Source organism: Lagopus muta, chromosome 27, assembly GCF_023343835.1.
Source record: "Lagopus muta isolate bLagMut1 chromosome 27, bLagMut1 primary, whole genome shotgun sequence".
Classification (NCBI taxonomy): Eukaryota; Metazoa; Chordata; class Aves; order Galliformes; family Phasianidae; genus Lagopus; species Lagopus muta.
In genome coordinates, this window is record NC_064459.1 from 477934 (window position 1) to 502505 (window position 24572).

A 24572-nucleotide genomic window follows, 5' to 3' on the forward strand; every position below is an offset into this window, starting at 1 on the left:
ACAGTACAGCCACAGTCTGACTGTGCATCACAGATCCATGACTTGGTTAAGAGTGGTGCAACTTGTGGTAGACTTGAAGGGATTGAATGCTATAGACAGGCCTAGAAAATCCCAGAGAAAATTGATTTATTTCTCCTAGTAAGGAAAATTTCATAAATACTGGAAAATTAATTTTTACTCCTATTGGCTTAGTATAATTATATGAGTAAATATCTAGGGGATTTGCTGCTAATACAATATTGCACTGCAGGGAATGTGGTCTGATGATTAAAAACTTTGCTTTGTGTCCTCATTATGTTGAGACCCTATTGCTCCCCAAGCAGTGCCAGTGGAACCTATATTTTGCAGCTGCCCTGGAGTTACTCAGTGGCATAATGTTATCTCAGGACAGGCAACAAGAAGTCTGAACTCTCAGGTTTTGGTTCATCTTTGTCAGATATTCAGTGTACTTACCCATGTTGCCATGTCAGATTTCATTCCAAAGTACAAGGTCAAATTTCTGCCTAAAGGTTCATTAGGAGCCTAAATGAGTGACGTACTGAATTGACATTTTTTGATCTCTTGAAGTTCCAGATGACGTTGATATAAACCAACTTGTGAATCCATCTTCTTTGTGGTCTCCTATTGGTGCAGACATCTATCTCAATAGCGTTTACAACCAGAACTTAAAACCTCATCAGATGCTTTTATACATGAGTCAATGGTGTATAGCAAGAAACAGCTCCTGGCAGTTAAGCTGGAAGTGGGGTATGATCCAGAAGCACGAAGATTAAGTAGCTCATTGAATCCCCTAGATTACTTTGTGTAATATCCCACTTGTTGGACGGATTCTTATGTCAAACTGAAAACAGCGAGGTAAACTTCAGTCTGAGTAACTTGCTGTACGCTGAGATGCTTACTGCAAAATAATTGATGGGAGGTGTTGCATAAAACCATTAATTTTGATTTTGTTAGCTCGTTAATGGTCTTGCATGGTCTTTTGTCTCTGCTGTACAAAGCAGCATTATATTTAATTAGCATTGGCTGACCTTCTTTTTTATTTAGCTGGTAAAAAGGTTATTTAAGTTCTTAAGAAGAATTACTACATCTTCAGTTGACCTGATAATTGGTGTAATGTTGCAGTGGGTAATTGTGCTGGCTGACATTCAGGCTCATGAAATCTGTGCCCATGTGAACCTACTGATACCTGTCAATACATTCAGGGCCTTCACTAACAATAAATTCAGGACTTCCAGCAATTAATTCAAATGCCTCAGCAGAACTACTCTCCTGGGGAAGTTTTTGTTAAGATGAGAGGGGCATCTGGAGCCTAAAAGGCAGAGACTCAACACAACACCATTTGAGTAGGAGGTACCTCCACCCTGCTAAGGTTGACAATAGGCACCTTAACAAGGCTGAAGCGCCAATTAAAAGCTTTATCAACATACATATTTTTTATAAATAGCTTTCTGATTGTACACGGGACCTGGCTGATGTAACGTGCAACCACCTTTACCAGAACCCCAAAATAAAATGATGCTCGTGTAGCACTGGATTTTAATATGTACAGCAATGCTAGGAATAGGTGTGCACTTCATAGAAATTGCAGGGATATTCATATGTTAAAATGTAGAAGATTGGCTGGATCACGGGTGTGCATGCTTGGAGATGCAATCTCCATGCACCCAGAGCTGCAATAAAATGATGTTTTCTGGCCTGTCATTGGGGTTGGCAAGTTTTAATCCCAGATTTTGATGGCAACATGACATGAAAGTACAGTGCATAGAGGAGACAGTAGGTACTGTAAGTACTGGAATAGCTCTGCAGCAAGGGTCAAGAGGCTAAGTAAAAAAATATTAGAGGCAGTGACAGAGCACCTAGTGTCTGCTTTTGACTTTTGGAGCAAATGTTTGAGTTTTTCTTCTAAATGCAAATAAGGATGTAGCATAGTGAATATTAAGGCTACCTCCTAATGATCTCTTACACAGTAATTGCAGTGATCAATGGGTGAAATACCAGCAAGCTTGACTAAAATATCAATGCCATTTTGGGTATGCTTTTCTCCTATAGAGGCCAAAACAATGGTCTATCTGGAAAATAAGAGTCATGGGCAACTGTCCTTTCTACACGTTTGATCTTGAGCATTTGTTCTTGCATGTCAGGTTCATTCTTCTATTGCCTTCAGTGTGCATTTCTTAAAAAATAAACACTGATGCTTGCTGCACTTGGCATTGCCTGCTGTCTCCAAAGCCTAGCAGAGCCTGCTCCAAAAGTTGAGAATAATAGGCAGTCATTAAAACTCAACTCTATTTCTTTGCTAAACTTGGTTCTTGCAACTTTCCTCAATAAAAGCTGTGGGAAAACATGTATATAAAAGGATTTATATACATGTTCTGTATCAAGCTCTAAACCATGGATCTCTTCAATTTCTTACATGGCCCCTTTTGTTGAAGGAAATAAACAGTGGAAGTATCCTACTGCTTTGTTCTTTTCAAGAAAGCTTTCTGAATTTGAAGGCACCTATTGGCAGACAGTCCATGGTAAACATTTTCTCATAGCAATTCTAGAGATTCTCTGTGTGTTATCATTCTGCCTCAGCCTGTATCTCACAAACTAACCAGAAACTCAAATTATCATTACGTAAAGCCTCCAAAGATAATTACCCAAAACATACTTCTTGAATTACTGCAACAAAGGCTCAGTGTGATCACACTGCCCTTTGGGGTTAAGTGTGCTCAGGCCATCAATCTGTCTCACTGATCACACACTTGATCAAGTATTTGCAGCAGCATAAATCTGCCAGCAGTTATGCGCAGGTCTCCACCTACAACAGGAGCTAATAGTCTTTTATGTTAGACATCCTCAAGGATATGGTGATAATGGGGTTCTGGAGAGCTGTCGAGATTATGTGGAGCAAAAGGACTCTGAGTTGGCTGACTTAATGTTGATAAATTTCTTTTTGTTGTGTTACTCACTGTTGATAGATTGGCGTGCAAATGGAACATAATAACCTCCTCCACTTTCCTGAATTAAAAGCAGCTCCCTCAGCCCTTGCACCTTCGTATTTACCTAACTGCTTCATTTAGGCTTATGTCACAGTTGTGAAATTCAAGCAGAAGAGAAGACTTCCTTCTCCTCCTCCATTTTCATTAACCCATTAATTCCCACACCATTCCAGAAAGACACTTTCATATGGCTCTGACAACAAGAATACAGACGTCATCTTACAGATGAGCTGGAGTGGGTGGTGGCAGCCCAGCCAGACCAGGTTATTTTTAAAGATTAATTCTTTAGAAATTTGAAGGAGAAATTCTGGGTGTGCAAGCAACCAAGAGACCTCAATTAATTTTCAGTAACATCAGAAACAAAAATAAACTGCTAAGAGTTCAGTTAAAAAGCTCCACAACAACAATATAAAAAAAAAAAAACACAGTAAAACTCCCAACACTCGTACAAAGGAAGTAATTAATTTAGTTCATTCTATTGGAGTACTTGACTGTGTGTTCTTGACTGCCATCTGCTGAAGCTCCTAACAATTATTGACAATAGTGCTTGTGACATTTTACATCAGGAATTCCTTTTGCAATTATAGCTTTGTGTGACTGAGACTTGATAGAAGAATGTTAGGATAATGACTTTTTAATGAACATAAAATGTGACAAGGTGTGCTCAACCTCTGTCACAACCAATAGTGGTAAATTGTCCCTTGTATACCTGTAGTGGGGTTGGTGAGGGATATCATCTTCACCTTCTGAAGGAACTTTTTAAATTCTGTTTTTGATTGTACTGGCTGCAGAAAGAGAGTGGTCTAAATGCTGAAATGATGGATGGATGCATTGGCTGGGATAGGATGTAGTGTGGGGATGTTTTTCCAAATAACTTATTGGTGAAGCAGTGTTACAGGAAAAGATGATCCAAACTTGGCTCATGCTAGCTCAGTTTATTTGAATTTCAGTTTTTTAAAACTTTGAATTAAAAGTCAAAATAAAGACTGACTGTAGTGGAGGTGAGCCAGGAAAATTATGATTTTTCTTGACAGATGCTTTATTTGCATGTTCCAGGCATCTGCGAATGTTGAGCGTGCTGGTAATTCAGGGCAGTGGCTTTTGTTCTTTATTTTAGCTGTTGAAGGGGAAATGAGACCTACACACTGTAGCTATTCAAGCTGAAGGTAGCAAAAATCTACCCATATCTCCCTCTGTTTGCAAAGGCACACGTGTGTTTGACATGGCCGATTTGTGAAGATTTAATCTTAAGAAAGAAACCTGGTCCAATCAATTATTAAAATCTTTACGAGGCAAAAAAATATCATGACAGGAAATACATTCTCCTGTCCATAGTGTTTGGTTCAGCATAATTAACATGAATAATGAAAGACAATTTTCTGATAGTTATTATATTAGAGAGCTTAGCTGACTCATAACTGCCCCCATGACACAGCCAGAATGCAAATTACTTGTGTAGAAATAGCAGCAGGCCACTTTGATTAAAACGTGATACATATTTTGAATTAAAAATATTCAAGGTCTTGCAAAATGACCTTAGTGTCATTTCCCCCCTCAAGCCAACAAGGGAATTTGAATAGTGATTTCTAGGTGGCTTTCATCTTTCCCATCTCCGACTTGGCAAGACTCTGCCATTCACAGAAAAGCAGCATCTTGCTTTACTTCTTCATGAGCTGAGCTCACACACCAAGGTACAATGAAGATGTAAGAAGAGTTTCCATTGGGTAACTTTGCTTGTGGTTGGCATCTGAGGGTCCTGACTGCTCCCATGGCACAAGTCACAGTTTGTATGGACACAAAGCTGTCTACACCTCCATTCTGATTCATTTTTAACCAAGCTTGATCCAGCATCACTCAAATTAAAAAAAAAAGCAGCTAGAAGGACCTGAGATCCAACCTTATGCACCTCCTAGAAAATCTCTCTGGGGTCTATTGGTCAATTTATCAGACCAGATAACTCGTTCCTTAAATCCAGTTTGTGCAGCCAAATCCCATGACAAATTTCCAGCCCAGCTAAGCTCCTGCTCCCATGCTTCTCCCTCTGAGGCTGCTTTCCTGTAGAGTGGCGGATAGATGTGATAGAAGATTTTTTTACCAAAACCTTTTCCATTTTACAGCCTGGAGACTTATCTCTTGTCTTCCAATTCTCCACCACTAATTAATTACACTTTTCTTTTGACCCTTTTCTTTGTTTTTCCTTTTATTTTTCCTTTTTTTTTTTTTTTTTTTGGTACCTGGAGGAATGCATGATAAGGACTTATTGCAGTTATCACTAATCCACATTATCTGCAGGGATGCTGCCTCACTCATCTATTAATCTTTGCACCAAAGGCTGCTGGTGTTTGTCTATTATTCTTCCACCTACCACTTAGTACAGCTATTATATTGCTTTCTGGAGAAAACAGGCTGAGAATTAACAGCAATATTTCTTAGAATGTTTTTCAGGCTAAGGTTTGAAGTAGAGAAGGCTTAAACCTGAAATGGGAAGCTGGAGGTGGAGGTCTCATCCTCCTGGCTGTCACTCCCATCACATTGCAGTGAGCTCTTCGTTCAGTGTTCTCATGGTTATGATATGTAACTCCATCTGAATTTCATTACCTGCTGGAATTAATTTCTTCGTTTACGTGCCACAGTTGTTCGCTGTGCCTCTGGCACACAGATTTGTTTCCAGTAGCAGCAAATGCAGTAATTGAGCTGTTTCCTGACGTAATGGCCTTGATTCTCTCTTCTGCAGAATGAACAGCTTCTAAAGACTCATCTCTTCCCCCCCTTACCAAATAAACCTCAGCCACAATAATAATTAGCATTTCAAATTAAAACAGGTATCACTGGGTGGGAGCAGACCACAACTTTGCCTGCAGGTGGCATGATCCAATTTATCCTGCCTTGCTCGTCACTGGGTAGGGCAGCTCTCTCTCACATCAAATTCCTGAGTGATTCGTTAATCTTTTTGCCATTTTATTAATTAAAGTGGCTTAAGAGCTCCGAGGAAGTGGTGAGGGCAGTTTGTTTCTGGTTTCAATTTGAGTTAGTTTAATCAAGAGTTCATGTGCTGTGTGGAGCTGGGACTTGAACTCAAATGATCCTCACGGGTCCCTTCCAACATGGGATGGTATATGATATTGCAGATCCCCCATTCTATATGGCTGAAATAATTTGATTTACCCAAAGTTCACTTCTTTAGGTTGCAGATTTAAAGACCTCCTTAGCTTTATCCTGGTGAGCATATAGTAGATAAACGCACTAAAACCCAAAATGCCAAATATACGTGTTGAATTAGGTCTCAGATCCCCAAGAAACAAGGAAGCAGCTTTTAGTCTAACCCATGAGTATGATTTTAACCACATGGTGCACTTTCCCAAGCCAAGGTTCCCCAAAGCACTATTCAGATCACAACGGTGGCAGTGTCTGTTTGAAATCCCCATGTGTAATTATTTGTTCTGCTCAGGTCCTTATGTGTCAATTGATTTGCATTTGCACATACAAAGACTTGCTCTCTAGTGAGTAACCAGATCGTTGTATCCACATTGTTGTCTCTGCATTTTTAAGCAGGAGGATTCCTTAGTAAGTAGGTAGTTTTGCCCATTGGTTTTACTTCCCTTTCTTTCCCAATTTCGACTAAATTTCAGTATAAGCAACATTGATGCACTTGTATTTTGGCTCTTTATGCTTTCCCAGGGAGTAGCAGAGCTGTGCTTTGGCAAAAAGAGACAGAAGGCCTGGTGCCTTGTTATTGCATTACCGTCAGAGATGAAACGGTGGTATCATCGGTGTTGATTACTCAGCTTGCTTTGCAATGAAAAGCTTTGCAAACTGTGTCCTGGTTCTGCTCTCCTTCCCACCCCACTGCGTCCTGGTGTGAATTATAAGTTTCTAATTCACCTTCTTAATGCAAGCACGGTTGCTCTTATCATAAATAATTTCTCAGCCACTGCTGAAGCTAATTAGAAGGACTCAGAACAAGATGATTTTCAGAGACCACAAATAAAAGTCCGGTTATTCACAGCAGTTGGAAGGAAGTCTGCTTGGGAGGTCTCACCCTCTTAATGCCAGCAATGCAGACATCTCCATCAATGGTGATGAGTCCTGTGGGGGAGATGCCTCAGAAATTATTTAAAGGAAACCTATACTCTTAAATTAGCTGAGATTATAGAACATGGTGTGTTTTTGGCATAAACGTATTTCTGTGGCTCTTGGGCTTATTGGTGACTCAAAGCACCAAAATGAATCCTTTCCCTATGGTTCACTTCAGCCATGAGTGATGCCAGCTAAGCTTGCTATGACACTTGCAAATGGCCACGCTCTGATGATGTTTTGGCTGCTGTAATGAAACCAGAATCTTAGTGACACTGCTTATTTTCCCACTTACCAATCGATTGGGTGGAGGCTAAACATCTGCATTTTGTGTATGTAAGAGCTGCATCTTGGCTAAGTATACTAAGTAAATTATACTAGACAAGGAAAGCCAGAATTTCATGTGCCATAAAACTATTTTTTCCCCCATGGTTTTGCCTGAGGAGATGTTTTCTTCCTATAATGAATGTTCATTAAAAAACTTCAGCTGCAGGATTCATAGTGGGTGATTTACTGTAATTGTAAAGATTTTTCATGTAACATTAACAAATACAAGAGTATAATTGGGTACGTGAGGAAGCATTAGCAGAGCAGCATGCTGAGCTAGGACTCGTATGTGTTGTATCAGCCCATCAGTCCTGAAAGAGAGAATACTCATTATGTAGCTTGACCTATTCCGGAGCAATTCTGCTGAGATTTAGCTTGGACTGAATGTTTATGCTGCTGAAAGGTAGATGATTGATGGCTGTGAAGAGTAATAATAATACACTTAGCACTTCTCACTCACACAACTCGGGGCACTTCACAATCATGAGGTTTTTACTGTCTCACTGAAGGGAGAATTACGTCCGATTTTCTGCAATGTCATGAAACTGCAGTTCACTGACAAAGGAACTGTGATTATCTGAGTCACCTCTCCTGAGACAAGCCTGATGCTGCTCCAGGATGCTAACACACATGGGACATTTAATGTTTCTGTTTTAGTTTGGTTGCAACACAGAATATGCACAGTCTGCCCCACTTAGTATGGTTCAGTTGGAAAAGACTTTTAGGTCATCAAATCCAACCAGCAACTTATCTGCTGAGTCCCATCACAAAATCACATCCATATGTCCCTTAATTAGTTCCAGAGATGGTTCTCCAGCACTTCTCTGGGATGCCAGTTCCAGTGCTTGGTCACTCCCTTGGTGAAAAAATTATTTCCTAATGTCATCATGTTGAAGATGGGGAGAACACCTTTGAGAAATTAAACACCTGGGCCAGATTCAGATCTCAGTTAACTGTCAACAGCAAGAATTGGAAAGGCCTTTTGCCTTCTGCAGACTTGGCACAAGTGCCCTTTCTTTTGTTGTGCAAGTCTGGTTTGGCATGTTAATCACCATTATGCTGAGTCTGGGGTTTCTCTCCACTTCTCTGCAGTGCTAGGACTGATGTTATGACAGAGGAGGGTGTGTGTTGTGGACATGCTTTTGCTGTGGTGAAAGCTGGGATCGATCCTTGCACACCTGGAGGTTACAACATGGTGCTGCACAGAGAGATTTTCCTTCTCCCAAAGCAGTGTAGCATTGGGGATGTAGGTAATTCAGCGTGGTGGGCATGGGTTGATGGTTGTATGGGAACTGCAGAGTCACAGCCTGAACCTCCGATTGATCACCTGGTGCAAGCAATGAGCCAGCCAGAGGAGCACAGCTGAGGGCAATTCACCTGTGCTGCCAGAAGGGCTGGAGCCTGGTTCCACCCCTCCTAGACCTATTTAAGAGCTGGCTACCAGTAGGGAAGGGTCTTTTCTGGAGGTCACCTCTGCTGGTGTTTTGTGAGTGAGTGCAGGATAGGGGTAAGCTTACTATTTATTCTCTTTTGCTATCATAGTCTGCTTTGCCTAACTCTCTTGTTTATTTTGTGATTATAACATCCTAATATTCTTTGACTGTACAGTGGTTGAACTAGATGACTTAGACATCTTTTTCAACCTTAATGATTCAACTGTGATCAGAGGTTCTTAGTCATAGTGAAACACTGAAGTGACACAGATACAGAATTTGTTACTGGATCTAAAATGAGTGTGCATGCTTGGTTCCTCTGCCTAATGTCACACTTACACTTTTTGTTTGCTTTTTGTTTTTTTTTTTAAATGGCATATGAAGACTCCTCTTGCCTTGATTTGTTCCTTAAATATTGCAGTGATTAGTATTTATGGATAGGATGTTAGATGTTAGCCCTATGGAAACAGTAACTCTGAACTCCCTCAGGACTGCTATATTCTTTCCTGACTGATCCAAAGGGATCAGTCACATGAAGAGGACATTAAAAGAATGAGTGAAAATAGGAAATAAGACATGAGTGAAGAGGAATGAAAAATAAGGAGTTTGGAGAAACGAGCTGCCTCTGGAAGTGATGGAGCCAAATGCTTCCAGATGCAGGCACAATAGATTATGGAAATTAGTCAGAATAAACAGGTTTGGATGGCCTTTACAACACTGTTGTGTCAACTGATCTCATTGAATAAGCTCGGAAGCATGAAACTTTCTGTGTTTGTTTCTGTGCTGCATACATATTTTTTCACAAGATGGGAAATGAATTTGGAAATGATACCTGAATTAATCTGTAGTTTCACCTAGACTCTTGATGTTCTATATAAACACTGGTAAAACAGAGCGTATCATGTTGATGTTCCGCTATAATTGGTCCTCAGTGGTGAATCTCTTCTGTTTGCTTTGGAGTGTAGTGTCAGTGCTTTGTATGTAACCTCAATTTAATCTGTTTTACTGATGATTTCCAGTATTTGCCACTGGGCAGTGGTGAAGAGGTACAGTTGGCCTAACAAAAGAAAGGGCAGGAATCTGTCCCTTGCTATCAAGGGTTGTATGTCTTAAGAATTGATCAAGAAAATGAAACCCTATTTTGACCTTAAAATTTGCGATCAGTTCACAGTGTTTCTCTTCACTCTGTAATTGTATTTCTCTTCTGTGGTTATTAATTTCTTGCCTAGAAACGTTTGCTAGTATTTCCAATTTCTTAATTTGGCATCTATGTTAGAGATGAGAGAGAAGGCGGCCCCTTAAACAAGTAGCAAACATGTTAAACACAAAAATGCTCGTCTGGTTCCTATGCATGCACATGAATTTAGCTATGTTTCAGCAGTATTCTTCTCCAATGGGAAGTCCTCTGGCTAAGCATTGCATTTACCTAACATGAGTTGGTCAGCTTAGATATAATATGCAATGTCATTCTGGTTTCCAAGACTGATTTTAATATACCAAAAAAAAAGTGATTTTTAATTGAAAAAAATTCTGTAAATAAATATCTGTATTCAGTTCTGAGAGCTTCTTATACAGTTCTTCATCTTGCCTGGAGATGGCAATGTAGCAGTGCAATTGTTACCACATGGCCTACTCCCAGGAATACACACGAATTACATTAAATTAATAATAAAAAATAAAGCTCAGTTTGAGCCAGCTCTGCAAAAATATAGGGAAGAAATACATTAGAAACACACCGATAACGAAGCTGGAACACAGCTGATTTAACTAAATGAGAAGCTTTGTGAATGGTAAATTAATTTTTATTGTACCCAGACACCCAACATACTTTCCGTGTTGGGTAACATCCATTTTAATGAATGATTTACGATAAACATGAGTAACAACCCTGTGCTGCCACTTGTTGGCACTGATGACTTCTGCAGCCATAAAGGCTGAGTTACCTGGGCTGTCAAGGCAGTCGTTGCCTTTATGCCCTTGTGCCTGCAGCAGAGGTTTCTTGTTTATCAACTTAAAACCTTAAGTATTTTCAGGATGTTTTGCTTGCTTGTAGCTGGAAGAATTCTTCAATAAGAGAAATGAAATGATCTTGCGCTTGATTGCAGCACTAACCCAAAAAATGGTCCCTGACCTAGTGGAATGTGTTTTACTTCGACTCATTTCCAAGAGTTTGGCAGTGAGTATCAGTGTTACCCTCACTTTAAAACCAGACAGACCTCCACAACTTCAGGTCAGCCTGCAGGCTGGCAATGGAGCTGGGTAGATCCAACTATGCCAACCTCCAGAGTACTGGGTTATGGTCCTGTCAGCAAGGACACAGATAAGAATCATAGAATTGTAGAATGGCCTGTGTTTGAAAAGAGCCTCAAATCATCTAGTTTCAACCCTCCTGCTATGTGCAGGGTCACCAGACCAGGCACCCCAGAGCCACATCCTGCCTGGAGGACCTACATCTTTGTCTGAGCAGACTTAAGAGTAGAAAATCCAACTGGGTTCTTTAGACCACTAAGAATGGAAGGAAAGTGCTGTATAATATCATTTGGGAACCCACTTTTATACGACTCTCCAGGGATACTGGAGATGATTGCAAGTTTTTTTCCAGAAGAGAAAATGTCTCTGGAAAAAAAAAAATGCAATGGTTTTACCCCCAAAATTGTTCCAGCTCTAAATACTTCCTTTAATTCCTCTTTGTTATGAAGATGTTTAATTCTGATAAGTGGCTTTCTTTGCTGATCCAGGTTGGATGTCTCTTCTGCTGTATTGCTTCTGCAGCTACCTTTGACTGGGGGTAAGTACGGTATAAATTGTCACTCTGACATGTTACACTTTGCAATGTGTTGAATAATGAATTTAACACGCTGTCATCATGTACCCGCACCTTGCCAAATGTTTGAAAGTCGGATCTGCTTGTTTTGTACTTGAAGACTGGCTATTTGTTTACAGAGCACTTCCCGCTCCAAGGAATGTCGTGAGTTGCCCTTGTTGCCATCACTGCAGATATTCAGGGAAAGGACGGAGGGGGCATTTCGGCCAAGGGTGTGAAAGGCACCACCAAATAGAAGAGGTTGTTTTTTCTTTATTTTCCACTGAGACCTAGCTGTGTTGTTTGAAGACCTTATAGTCTTATGGAATCAGTGCAGTCCCTGCCATTATCCCACTGAAGTGATTTTGAAGATAACATGAAAGAAGATGACCAGTGTTCCTATGCAAGATGGGAAAAAAATGAAGTTCTTCCCAGTCATGGATATGCAGCTCTGTGTGGGAGAAGCAAAGCTGATATTCAGTAATAAAGCATCTCATCTGGATGCAAATGAAGGAAGGACCTCAACCAACTGCCCAACGCTGCTCTTCTGTTCCTGGGATTTCTGATGTTGTCCAAGCCTGTGCTCTGCGGGGAGGGAAGAGTTTGGAGGGGGTAGGAACAATTGAGCTGCTTTTGGACCCAGACCATATGTTGTTGAAGGTGTTAGTGTCATTAACTGTAGTCAGTCATAAGAGAATAAAGGGTGGATAAACTGTCGTTAATCTTTTTACACTTGGATTAATTGCAGCAGCTGTAATCTCCCTTCTGACTTGCAACTGCTCAGTTCAGGATGAGAGGCAGCTCTTATCTTGGACAAGTGCTCAGCTGGTGCTTGGGGAACTGGTAGCCATACAGGGGGCTGTTCCTGGAGCCATAGAACTACTTCTACCATACTCTTCTCTGTATTCTTCTGACGAAATGAATGACATGGACATGTCAAGCTTTATGGCAAAGGGAAAGCAAATAGGAATCTTCATCCTGTCCTCTCCCTGAATTTACACTCAAATTGGCTCTATTAATAAATATTAGATGAATATGTAAGGGTACAGCTTGGTTATACTTCCATACCAGCTCCTGTGCATGACAAGGATGATTGGATGCATGGCTTTTCATTTCAGAGGAAGCAACAGAAATACATGAGAAGCCAATTATTACTGTTTAATCTTATTTATCACAATACCAGGAGCAGAGGGGACACTAGATAAAATTACAAAGCCATGGGCTTAAAAAGTAGAAATAGTGCTGAAGAAGACAAGTGATTAAATTGTGGGACTCTTACAACTTGGTGTGGCAGAAACCCAAAATATAGATTAATTCAAGAAAAGGTTAAAGGGCTTCTAGGAGGATCCATTCAGCATTGTCTCAGGTGGTATTTCTGCTCTGAAAAGATGTGTTGCAAATCTGTCATAAGAATGAGTGACATATCATTGTGTGCTTGTCTCTGATTACTTTGTTCTTTAAGCATATGCTACCAGATAAACTGGGCTTGGCAGACTATTGGATTGACCTTCAGCTGGGCTTGCGTTTTTGTGGGGAGGAGTGATTAATAACTCTGTTTTTGTCTTCTCACAGCTGATGGCTTTATTGGTGTGGAGTGGAGGTGGGCTATTTTATTTGTGCTATTATTCGTTTTACATGATCTATAAAGTTTGGAAAGCTTTTGAATCCTGTCACAGCATTTAATAGAAGGAAGCTTTGAAAATTCAGGTCATTATTGTTTTGTGTTGAGTTCTGGGTCGTGAATGTGGAAGTATTTCCTCTTCAGGAAGTTCTGTTTGTACTTCAGTGATGCTACAGTACAATTTCTACATCATTTCTGTGCATTTAGCTTTGTTGGTGATAATTTACAATAGAGGCCTCTCTTTATATGGTCAGTGACTTAATGAAGAGAATCAGATCTTTAGCATTTGCAGGAGAAAGCAAGTGTGTGGCAGGCACTGCTGAAATGGTTTGGCCAATTTTTCATTTCAACAGTAGGGAAATAAAATAGTCCAAGTGCAAAAATAGACATTTTCAAGGCAGAACATGGTGCTCATCAGTGTAGAGGAGTCTTGGTAAGGAATTTTGCCTAGTACACATAGTCCTCTCCATTAATGAGAACCTAGCTGCTGGAGCATCACCCAGACTCTTTTACAGCTTCAGAAATAGTGTGGCGTTCACAGACTTCAAGTCACTAAGCAACATTTTGCTCCAAGTTAAACTGCCCTTACTTGCAGCCAGTAGCAAAAACCTTTCAAGGGCTGCTCTACCAGTTTGTAATGGCCAAGACAAAATCATGACCTTCTGTTAAGCATTCCAGGACATCTGAGTGAGTTCTACAAACCCCTTCCTGTGCAGGAGAGCTGTGTGTTCAAGCCACAACTCCTGCACCAATTTCTAAACATTGCTGAATCGGTCCCTAAAGACCTGTGCTTATGTTTGATGGAAGGCCAAGAGAGAATTCAGCATCAAACCCCAAAGGTGATTCTTCTCATCCCAGATGGTGCTGCAAATGCGTGGTTGAGCTCAGCAGGTGAGGTTGCACAGATGTGTGATGTTGAGAAGTGTTCAAATTCTGCTGCTGCTGCAGAACATCTTTCAGGAGTTGAGCTCTTTCATTTCTAAATTGCAGGCTTCACATGAGATACCATTGTAGCCAGGTACTTGAAGGGCTGTTTGGTTACACCCTCAATGGAGGAAATTGAGTTTTACAGCTCACCCACTTATATGCATAATTGCACAATAGATCTTGCTGGATTCTGGGATGTTTCCTTTCTGCATTACTTCCACATGTGGCTAACATGCAAAAATTTGGTTTTAAAATTCATTTTTAAGACAAATGCTTTACAAGTGTCAGAGAAACTTTGAGGGCTGCTGGATGCTATTTGGAGATACTTGCAACTGGGCTCCCCCATATCCCTAGTCATGCACTTCTTAGATATCTCTGCTTATACAATTTGTGTATATGTGTTCCTTGCCAAGAAAAGCAGCTTCCAAAAGCTTCCTTCCAAAAGCTTCAGTGATTTTTAAGTTGCTGAAGGTCAGTGTATAGTGGCATGACATCAAATGTGACACCACCGCTAATCTAATAAGAGGAAAACAGATGTGGGAAGTTCCTATGATTTTCTGCTTATTAAGATCAGATTTGTCCTGTGATTATGACTTTTTTTTTGCCTTCTGGAGATATGGACATTTAGACAATGCATCTGAGAATTAAGAGCTGGTTTGGCATTGCATCTTCCTTATCTGCTGTTGGCACTAATTTAGTAATGAGACAAATGTCGTCCCCTTCAGAAGTAATTAGAATAACTGATTTGTGTGCATCTCAGACAAGTACAAAAATACTACAGATTTCATAATCTTTTCCACTCTACTCCTAAAGACAATTATCTGTGTAGAGCAGGCTCTCCCTAGCTCAGAGGCCGCATTTGAACAATGCATGCCTTGTCTCACTTATTTACTACTTAATACCGTTTATCTGTTTCTATTTCCAGCATCCCATATTTCATGCTCAATTGGATTTTTGAATGTTTCCCAGTGCCAGACACTTATCCATATTCTGTTAGGAGAGTTGGTATTTCTTGTGGTACAGGTCTGCAGAGGCTGGTTTTTATTAGGACCCGTGGGGTGGTTACAAACCCTAAAACTCAAATGATGAGTATAAGAATGGATTTGAAATACCTTATTTTACCTGTAAATTTGTTATGCAATCATAAATCCCTTCCCCAGGGCTCTGCTGGGCAGGGTTTATTCTTTCTTGCTGTCTAAGAACAGTACCAATTATCAAGAGCCTGGAAACGTCAAAGGGTTGTTAGTTTTAAAACCAAAGTGAAAAAGTGGTGTGAGGTATAATGCTCTAAAGGATGCCATAAGGGAGGCCAGGTGAGCGTGGAAGAACATCAGGATTATTAGCTGAATCCCCATTGCTCCTGTCTGCCCAGATGAGTACACTGAGCATGCAGATGTTTTATTGCCTCCGCTCAGCGTGGTGCAGCTGTCACGCAATCCTGGGAAATACCAGCTCCTTGGGTTAATGAAGAAATCTGAGGTTGAGTGTGATGATGTCTGGAAATAAACAGGAAATGGCAGGGTGAAATGGTGAAAGTCAGGCAAGGTTGATTTAGAAGAGCATAAGGATGTTTAATGCTGTTAAAATGCATCTGCCACTGTAAGATCATTGGAAAACAAATTGTGCTCAGGTTAGAGAACATATCCTTCTAGGTTCTTCACTGAGAATCCCAGTGAGGTCATTTTGGTGGAGTGGAGTAAAGGACAAGGAAAGTTATGAGGTTGCTCAGCAGAATTGCAGTCTGAATGTCTACCATCTTTATAGTCCTCTGTGTACATGCTCCAACATCCATCAGAAAACAAAGAGATTGCTCTTAACCTTCAAGCTTAAAGAGGGCAGATTTAGGTTGGATAGAAGGAAAAAGTGGAAGGAAGGGATACCATTCAGGGGGACCTCAACAGGCTTGAAAAAGTGGGCATGGGTGAACCTAATGAGGTTCGACATGGCAAAGCGCAGAGTTTTGCACTTGGGTTGGAGGAATCCGCAGGCATCCATACAGACTGGAAGGAGCAGTGCTTGAGAGCAGCCCTGCAGAGAAGGAGCTGGGGGTTCTGGAGGATGAAAAACTGAACATGAGCAGTGTGCGATTACAGCTTGGAAAGCAAATGGGATCCTGGGCTCCATCAGAAGAGGGGTGGCCAGCAGGGACAGGAAGGTGATTGTCCCCCTTCTGCTCTGCTCTTGTGAGACCCCATCTGCAGCACTGCGTCCAGGGCTGGAGCCCCCAGGACAAGAAAGACAGGGAGCTGTTGGAGAGGGTCCAGAGGAGCCACAAAGATGAGCAGGGGCTGCAGCACCTCCACCACGAAGACAGGCTGAGGGAGCTGGGCTTGTTCAGCTTGGAGAAAAGAAGGCTGCGGGGTGACCTCAGTGCAGCCTGCAGTGCCTGAAGGGAGCCTGCAGGCAGGAGTGGAGTCAGCTCTGTGCAAGGGGAGATGACAGCAGGATGAGGGGAAATGGTTTGAATGGAGGGAGGGCAGATTGAGGTTGGATGTCGGGGGAAGTTCTTTGCTATGTAAGTGGTGAGGTGTTGGAACAGCTGCCCAGAGAGTCTGTGGATGTCCTGTCCCTGGAGGTGTTCAAGGCCAGGTTGGTTGGGGCCCTGGGCAGCCTGGTCTAGTATTAAATGTGGAGGTTGGTGGCCCTGCATGTGGCAGGGGGTTGGAGATTCATGATCCTTTATGTCCCTTCCAACCTGGGCAATTCTGTGATTCTGTGACTCTGTGTAAAAAGTCTTTTACAGTGCGAGTGGTGAGACATTGGAACAGGTTGAACAGAGATGTGGTGGATGTCCTGTCCCTGGAGACTTTCAAAGTAAGGCTGGGTCAGAACATGGGCAACGTGGTCTAGCCATGCGTGTCCCTGTTCATTGCAGGGGAGTTGGACCAGATGACTTTTAAAGATCCCTTCCAACTCTAGGGATTCTATGATTCTATAATTGACTGGAACATGGAACAGTAAAGCCCCCTGGAAGAGTAAGGTTTCTCTGGGTGATCATGGTGGCAATGCAGGAATTGAGTGATGCTGTTGTACTCCCAGAGCTTGCCTTTGGCTGCAGCTTCTCTGCCTTCCTTCAGATGGCAGAACACAAAGCATTGCTTCAAGCTTTGACTCTTTGGAGACCAATCGGGCACAGATGGCAAGTACTGCAGTCCTTGCTTGTTTGAGTGTCTGCAGGGAAGCAGCTCTTATGAAAAAGGGCTGCAGGGTCAGACCCATGCACTTTTGTAAGATTGAATCCTCAGCTGGAATTGCATCTGCTGCACTCCATTGGTTTTACTTTCGCTTAACAGACCATAAACAATTTGTTTACATAGACAGCTTTTCATCTTCCACAGTGAATCATAAAGGAGTTCTCCAGGGATCAGTCCCTGGTCTGGTTGTTGCCTTTCATTTATATACCAGGGTTGGATGATTTAGATCATCAGTGTTTCTATCTGAATTCAAAGGCAGGTGGTTTATGTCCTTTTTCTTGCACGAAGGTTCTTACTAAAAATCTACATTATAGATCTGGCAGATTACGCTTTGCGTTGAAATACTTTATACTAAACTCAAAAAGGATGTTATGACCCATTTGCAACAGAGAAGAGAACCCCACTCCATCAGTGCTAAAAAGATGGTGTGCCCTCTGTCATTATCATCCTTTAATGGTTCTTTGCGAGAAATCCCTGTGCTCTTTACTAAGAGGGAAGGAGAAGGTGTGGCAGAGGGTCAGCATTTTGAGAATGGCCAAAAGGGCTGAGGTGTTGTCCTAAAGGTGACCAGCTGGGTCTAAAAGGGTATCCAAAAGTTCTCAGCTAGTAACTCCCAGCCTTTTTTTCTCACTGTACTATATAGTGCTACAAGATGAGCTACAATAGTAAGCCTCCTGACAAGGGCAAATGGGAGCCAGAGAACCAGAGACAACTGGAGAGAGATGTCTTCTAAGTTCCATGGCTGAGGTATGACCCACTATGATCCCTGTGGGTCATAGTGGCCTGTGGAGCAAGCATGGCATGTGATTCTTGGGAGTAGAAGGTCAAAACTGCTGGTTGTTTTGGGGAATTTGAATTCAATTTTAAATTTTAGATTTGGTGTTTTGTACTCTTATGCATCTGATTGAATGCATTTGTGTTCATACAGTTATGCCTCCAACAGCTGAATGTTTCCAAAATGACTACCAGCTGTCAGCGCTTCACATATCATTAGTTATGTAAAAACTAACTTCTCCTTCTCCTGGAGCCCAGATAACATATGAATCTTGATAAAAAACATTTCCCCTGAAATGTCAATGTTGGGGTGATTGTGGAGTATTGCTCAGTTGTGGAGAAATAACTAAGATTAATAGCCCATGGTGTTAGTATTAACCTTAGAGAAAAGCAGATGCTGCAGCTACTTAGATGTGAAAAATACTGGATGAAGTGCCACGATCCTTCTGTAACTCACCAAATGTACTTAATTCAAATTAAGTCTTAGAACATATTGTTCTTTCCTGTCAGGTTGTTTGTTTAAAAAATTACTCTGGAACAAATAACTCATTACCTCCTCACCTTGCAGGTGTTGATTGTGATTGCCTGTAATAAGAGACCACTTTGAGAAGCAGTTGGCTTTTTTTCTTCGTTGCATATACATAGACCCAAATAATTTTTTGTACTCCAGTAAACATAATTTGTGTTTCATGATAAGTTATGAGTTTCTTGTTGCATGAATGTCCTAAAATGAATTTATAAATAATTTTTATGGTTCAGCGAGAAAAGCCATTAAGGTGTTTAAAATGTTTGGAAATGCAGGAGTTGAAAGAGTAGCTTGATATATATGTCGCACTGGGAGTTGGGAGGTATAAACCAATACTATTGTAGTTCAGCAAAGAAATCTAAAGGGCTTCGACTACAGGTTGGTAGAACTTCTAGTTGTAGAAATAGAAGAGAATTGAAAGAGAGAATGTGGACAACTCTTCAGTAAAAATAGAGCAATGTTTGTTTGCTTATTGTAATCTATTTAGATCAAGGTAAGCATTAAATGCCTTTTAAAATGTTGAAATAAATAGTCTCAAAATTATAAGTAGTCTAGCTGATAAGATATCAGCAGCTCCTTTTTATCTGTTCAGTCTAAAAAATGCTGTTGAGATGTTTGTGAGGTTTGTGTTGGTCCTTCTGGCAACTTCTTATTGCTCTGGACAGCAGAGGATCTAGGGAAAACACCATTTTACCAGAAGGCTGCGATCTCAGAGTTTAGTTCACACATTTCCTTTCCAATGTGAAGAACATAGTTTGGCACAGGCTCATGTTTCAGTATATAAGCTTTCTCAATGAACTGCTGTGTCCTGTCAGTTTGGAACTCCAGCTAATATTGGATATAATTGACTTGCATGTCCTATGGTGAACTTCATTAGCTCTGTTTTTGGACAGAGCTTTTAATTAATGTAGAATGATTGTGCAAATACTATCACTGCACATCTGTGCAAGCACTTCTATACGCGTGCCCAGCTGCCATGATGCTCAGAAAGGGATTTCTGCCTTGTTCTTGTTGCTCTTGCAGCTAGAAGAAAGTAAAGAAACCACAAATCAGAACAGTAACCAGGGCTGTCTGACCCAAACACAGATGTCACCACTTGGTGATCCCTAGCCATTGAATTTCACAATAGTATATTTTCTTTCCAGGTGCGATTTGTTGCTGACAAACATTGATGTTTGCTCTTAGCGCATCCTTTTACTTACTGTGATTAGCTCTAGGACTGTTTCACGTTGAGGTTTACATCATGGCCCTTGGTAAGAAATGTTAAAAAACAAACAAACAAACAAAAAAAAAAAAAAAAAAAAAAAACAAAAAAACCACAAATGCTAAAGACTAATTATCTATTATTTTAAGTGATGGTCGAGGAGAAAATCTGTGGCAGTTAGAAAATGAACTGATTAGCCACTGCTAATCAGCTGACAAAAGAACTTTCTTCTCCTGAAGATTAAAAAAGCTGTCATTTGTAACAAATTCTCTTCATGTAACTACACAACTCAAGCTGTTTAAAAAATAAATAGGAATAGAAAAATCCTAAAACCAGAATGCTCCTCTACTAGGAAATAATTCGCAATGTACATCAGTTGTATGAGAGTTTTGTTGTAAAAGAAGGAATCAAAAAATGGCCAATATTAGTGGTCTGTTCTTTTGACTTCCCTCTCTCTGAATCTCTGGTTTTGAAATGTCTCAGACCTCAAGATGTATGGGTTGGCTTACGCAGTCTATTGAAGCTGTCAATGCATGTCTGGGTAAGCTTTTTCTTTGAGACACTTCACTAACAATACATCTTACACAGTGTGTAGGGATTGCTATGGCAACAGTTCATTTTGAATTACAAAACAATTACATATTAAAACCCCACATAATCCATTGACATGCAAATTACTGCCAAGAGGCAGGTAGTGACTTGAACATCTTCATTTCTTAGGGTAAAAAAAATAATATGTTTTAATCTTGAATTGCTTCTCCAGTTTTCTTTGGGAATCATATCACTTAAGAAGTAGAGGATGGAGTAATGGCTTCAGGGAGTGTCTTCTGCCAAGAGAGGAGGTCTGTGGTTGGAGCAGAAGAACTGAAATGGACTTTTTGCTATTAAAGCATTGTGATCAACTAGGCTGGATGGATTCAAGCCAAGAGACTGCATCTGGATGAGCCTAAGTTCTTTGGCACCCTGCTGAAATCAATTCTTTTCCTTTGTTAGGAGGGTCTCCATAACATGAGCTACTGGAATAAGTTAAAGGAAATACTATTGGAAGCTCCTGACAAAATCATGTCTATCACCTGATTTTGCAGTTACTGAATCGATCTCTGGTGGTGAGAGCAAAATGCATCCTCATGAGTGTGCATGATGGAATCCAGAGAAATGAGATTTTTCCTGATTTAATGAAGCACCTTACTGATTTTATACTGAGGATTGAGCCTAACAACTTTTGGGACTTGAAAAACATGCTCACTACTTCACATTTAACTGATAGTTTACATAGAAATGGGCTTGAACGCTTGCTGATGCACCTTGATAAACTGAGAGCTATTCAAATAGCTTTACAAAGAAGGTGAATCTATGGATTTATCTGCAATACTTAAACACATTTTTTTCCCTTTAGTACTGATATTTCATACAGAATGGGCTGTGTTTTGAGACAAAGGTACTCTCAGGGCAATATCTTTCCCATAGCAAGCATCTTTAAAATACTTAGAGTAAAAAACTTGTCACCTGGATGGGATGTCACCAGACTTGGGGGTTTATCAGACTGGAGTGCCTTGCTGGTTGAAAGGTCATCCACTAAAAGCTGGGATTTGCTCCCATGGGTGGCCAACCAGCTTGTTCCAAACCTTCCAGTCCTGCAGAAGTTACCTTGATTTGATTCCTGCACTGTGCTGCAGAGTGGGCAGAATACAGTGAGTAAATGACTATATTCAGCAATGGAAAGAATTGCTTTTTGTTTTGCAAGCTGTAACCACAGATTATTTCCTGTACCCCTGTTGTCAGAAGAAACTGTTTCTCTAATTTCCACCTGTGGGGCCCTTTGTGTGGACACTGCTGACTGCCATGACTTGATGGGCTCCTGCACCAAAAAGCTCCTTACAGATGCGTGTAGGCAGAATTGTCCAATTCTTTTTTTATCTGAATTGGGGTCTTGTAATGCTGGTCGCTGGACTTCACTTAAAAAATACATTAAGAATCCAAGCCTACATATTCCTAATGACTAACCTTTAGCATGAAAAGCCACTTTCTTTCCAAGACTTTAATTTGGAGACTTTTAAAATGTCTTATTTTGACTAATTAAAACATGCTGGTATTTTCATGTAGCAAGTCACTTGGTTTTGCAAATTCCTTGCAGGGGTTTAAAACTTCTACCTCATTTTCTAGACCACTTGTCTGTGAGAAGGACTTGAAAATGAGAGGTTTTCTCTCTTGCTGGAATTCCACAGTAAATGTCAGTATGAATAGAATTAGAATCTTTATATATCACCACCCCTCTCTTCTGCTGTATGTAGGCAGCAAAATGCATGTGCTGGCTAATGGTAAAATGTCATTGCTCTGTGAGCACTTGTGGGTATCATCCAGATGTGGGGGTGATATTTTTGTCTGCTAGAGGTCAGTTTAGAAAAGGGCACGGAGAAAGAAGAGTAAAGGAATGGATGTTTTGAGCTAGAAATAGTGGCAAAGTTGTGTCTGTTCTGACAAACTGATGTCTGATGCTGGTGCAGTGGAACAGCACATTTCATTTGCAATTAGGTAAATTGGGATAGAAATGTGTTTTACTCGGGCAGGTGATAGTAACAGCTGCATTGGACATGAGGGGGTGTGCTGATGCCTATGACCTATGGACAGCAGGTGATAATGTGCTCCTACATCTTCCTCAGAACCCATATCAACAGGCGAATACAGAGTTCATTTTGAACTTTAAGCACTGTGCTTGAAGTTTGTCAGCCAGTGTGGAAGATTCAGGCTCTGATTTTAATTGGGATAGTCTGAAAAGGAAGAAAATATATTCCAGACAGTGGAAAAGAGGAACCCAAAATGTGTCAGAAAGAACCTGGAAGAGCTCCAAAAGGGTTTTGCCCTCAGCTCAGACTTTCCTGCTACAAGAAACTATAAATAGTGATACAAGATTGTAATGTGAGCTAATACATTTTAGAGAAGCATCCTTTGAGCAGGTACTAAGGACTATAATCTCTACTTTAAAGTATAGTATACTTTTTATAGTTTTTATTTACACTACATATACCTTTAGTATCTACCTATAGTAGATTAAGAATAATGGCATATCCAGTTTAGGGACTTAAAGTATGTAAGAAATATAAGTCAGTATGAAGTATTTAAGTCCACTAATTGGATATTCATAGTCATTTTTTTTCAGAAAAATTAAATGATATTATCACATGTTGATATTCCTTTATGTTCCCGTAGATAAAGAGTAAATAAATCAAAGTTTCAAAGGTAAATGTGTGTTTGAATTATAATGAAGCAAAACTTCGTTTTGATATTAAAACAAAAAAAGAAAAATGAAGGAAAAGGCAATGAGTAGGGGAATAATTGAAACTGGGCTTATAATTTGGCTTGTGGCGTGCTGCCCCATGCTTCAGTTTTGGGGAGCTGGGATTACTTGTCAGCATTATTTGTACAAGACCACCCAGAGCAAAACATAAGAATCTCTTCTTGTTTCCTTCACTGCAGATCTTCATTGTGGGTCTCTTTCCTTCAGAAGCCCCATGTTTGATTCCAATTATTTCACCAACAAAGAGAAGAAAATACAGCCAATGTTTATAAATGGATTTTACAAAGTTTTCACTGGGTTGTTATTATGATGCTACAATTAATGTTTTTGGAAGCAAACTATTTGGGAAATGGAAATATCCCTTGCTTGATACAGTGAAACAGCGAAGCACATGTGTTACAGAGTAGATATAGAAGTTTTATGGCTTGCTGAAAAGAGGGGGGGAATCTGAAGCCTCCAGGAATATTACATTTGCATCATGTACAAAGAGTGTGCAATTAAATAAGCAATTAGTTATGAATTATTCACTCTGCTTGACTGTTGGGTTTTTGAGTAGCACGTTAACCTTGAGATGACTGCTTTTATAACCCTTATTGTTCACCAATAAATTAATCTGCAATAAAAAAAAGAACACAAAAGCACCACTCTCACTGGGCTTGATCTTGGAAAGAAGTTTCACTCTGCTTCTTGTTGTTGTATTGCATCTGGGAGATGGGCATCATGACAGCAGGAGCTGCATGCATGTGTGGAAGCTGATCTTCCCTGCTTAAAACACTTCTAAATATCAGGAGAGGGAATGGGGGAAAGGAAAAGGCCCTTTTGTTTTTACAAGGGGGCAAAGCTTTGCAAGGAAGTTGAATGTCAATCATTTTTTTAACTGGTGTATAAAAGCACAGAACCTTCCTCTTACCTTACTGAGTCCAGCACAGTGTGATAACCCCCAGTTTTGTGTTGAGGACTGAGTGGTAGGAAGGCATTTATGTGGATCGTCTCACCACCTACTGCAGTAGATAAAGAGCAAAATATGGCACACGACCATTCAACATGACCAATTAGTGAAGTGCACTCACTCAAGCATGAGCTGCAGTACTTATTTATTCAGCAACGGATTTAAATGTGCACTGAATGTGTTTGAATTTTGTCATGTTCCTAAGGTTGTGCTCCTAAATTCACACCTTTTATCTTGAGATGGAGATACCTGGAGGGTGTTTTTAGTGTAAAATCAGTGCAATTGGGTCAGAAGTGAGCCTGTTTTTTCTAACTTGTATTTACTCCATCCACTATGCTTTGTTCAGCAGTAAGACCTATGCTCAACTTCAGATATGTTGGCATCTGATTTCACTACTAATGAGGTAATGCCTGTTTTTATTTCTTATTCTTGGATTTCTTTAGTTGATTAATACATACCAG

The 24572-nt window shown here is 40.4% G+C and overlaps 1 protein-coding gene and 1 long non-coding RNA gene across 4 annotated transcripts in view; one reads left to right on the forward strand and one right to left on the reverse strand.

Annotated features, from left to right (window-relative positions):
- ANXA4 (annexin A4) overlaps positions 1–24572 on the reverse strand; it is a 493965-nt gene that overhangs the window by 129437 nt on the left and 339956 nt on the right. The gene's annotated exons all lie outside the window — the stretch shown is intronic.
- On the forward strand, positions 8837–23896 carry LOC125685334 (uncharacterized). Of its 2 annotated transcripts, XR_007373426.1 has the most exons (4): positions 8837–8892; positions 11557–11606; positions 20631–22821; positions 23342–23896. It is a non-coding gene; the product is annotated as an uncharacterized LOC125685334 (long non-coding RNA). The 2 variants fall into 2 exon arrangements; XR_007373425.1 differs by lacking the exons at positions 20631–22821; positions 23342–23896 and adding an exon at positions 11762–12338.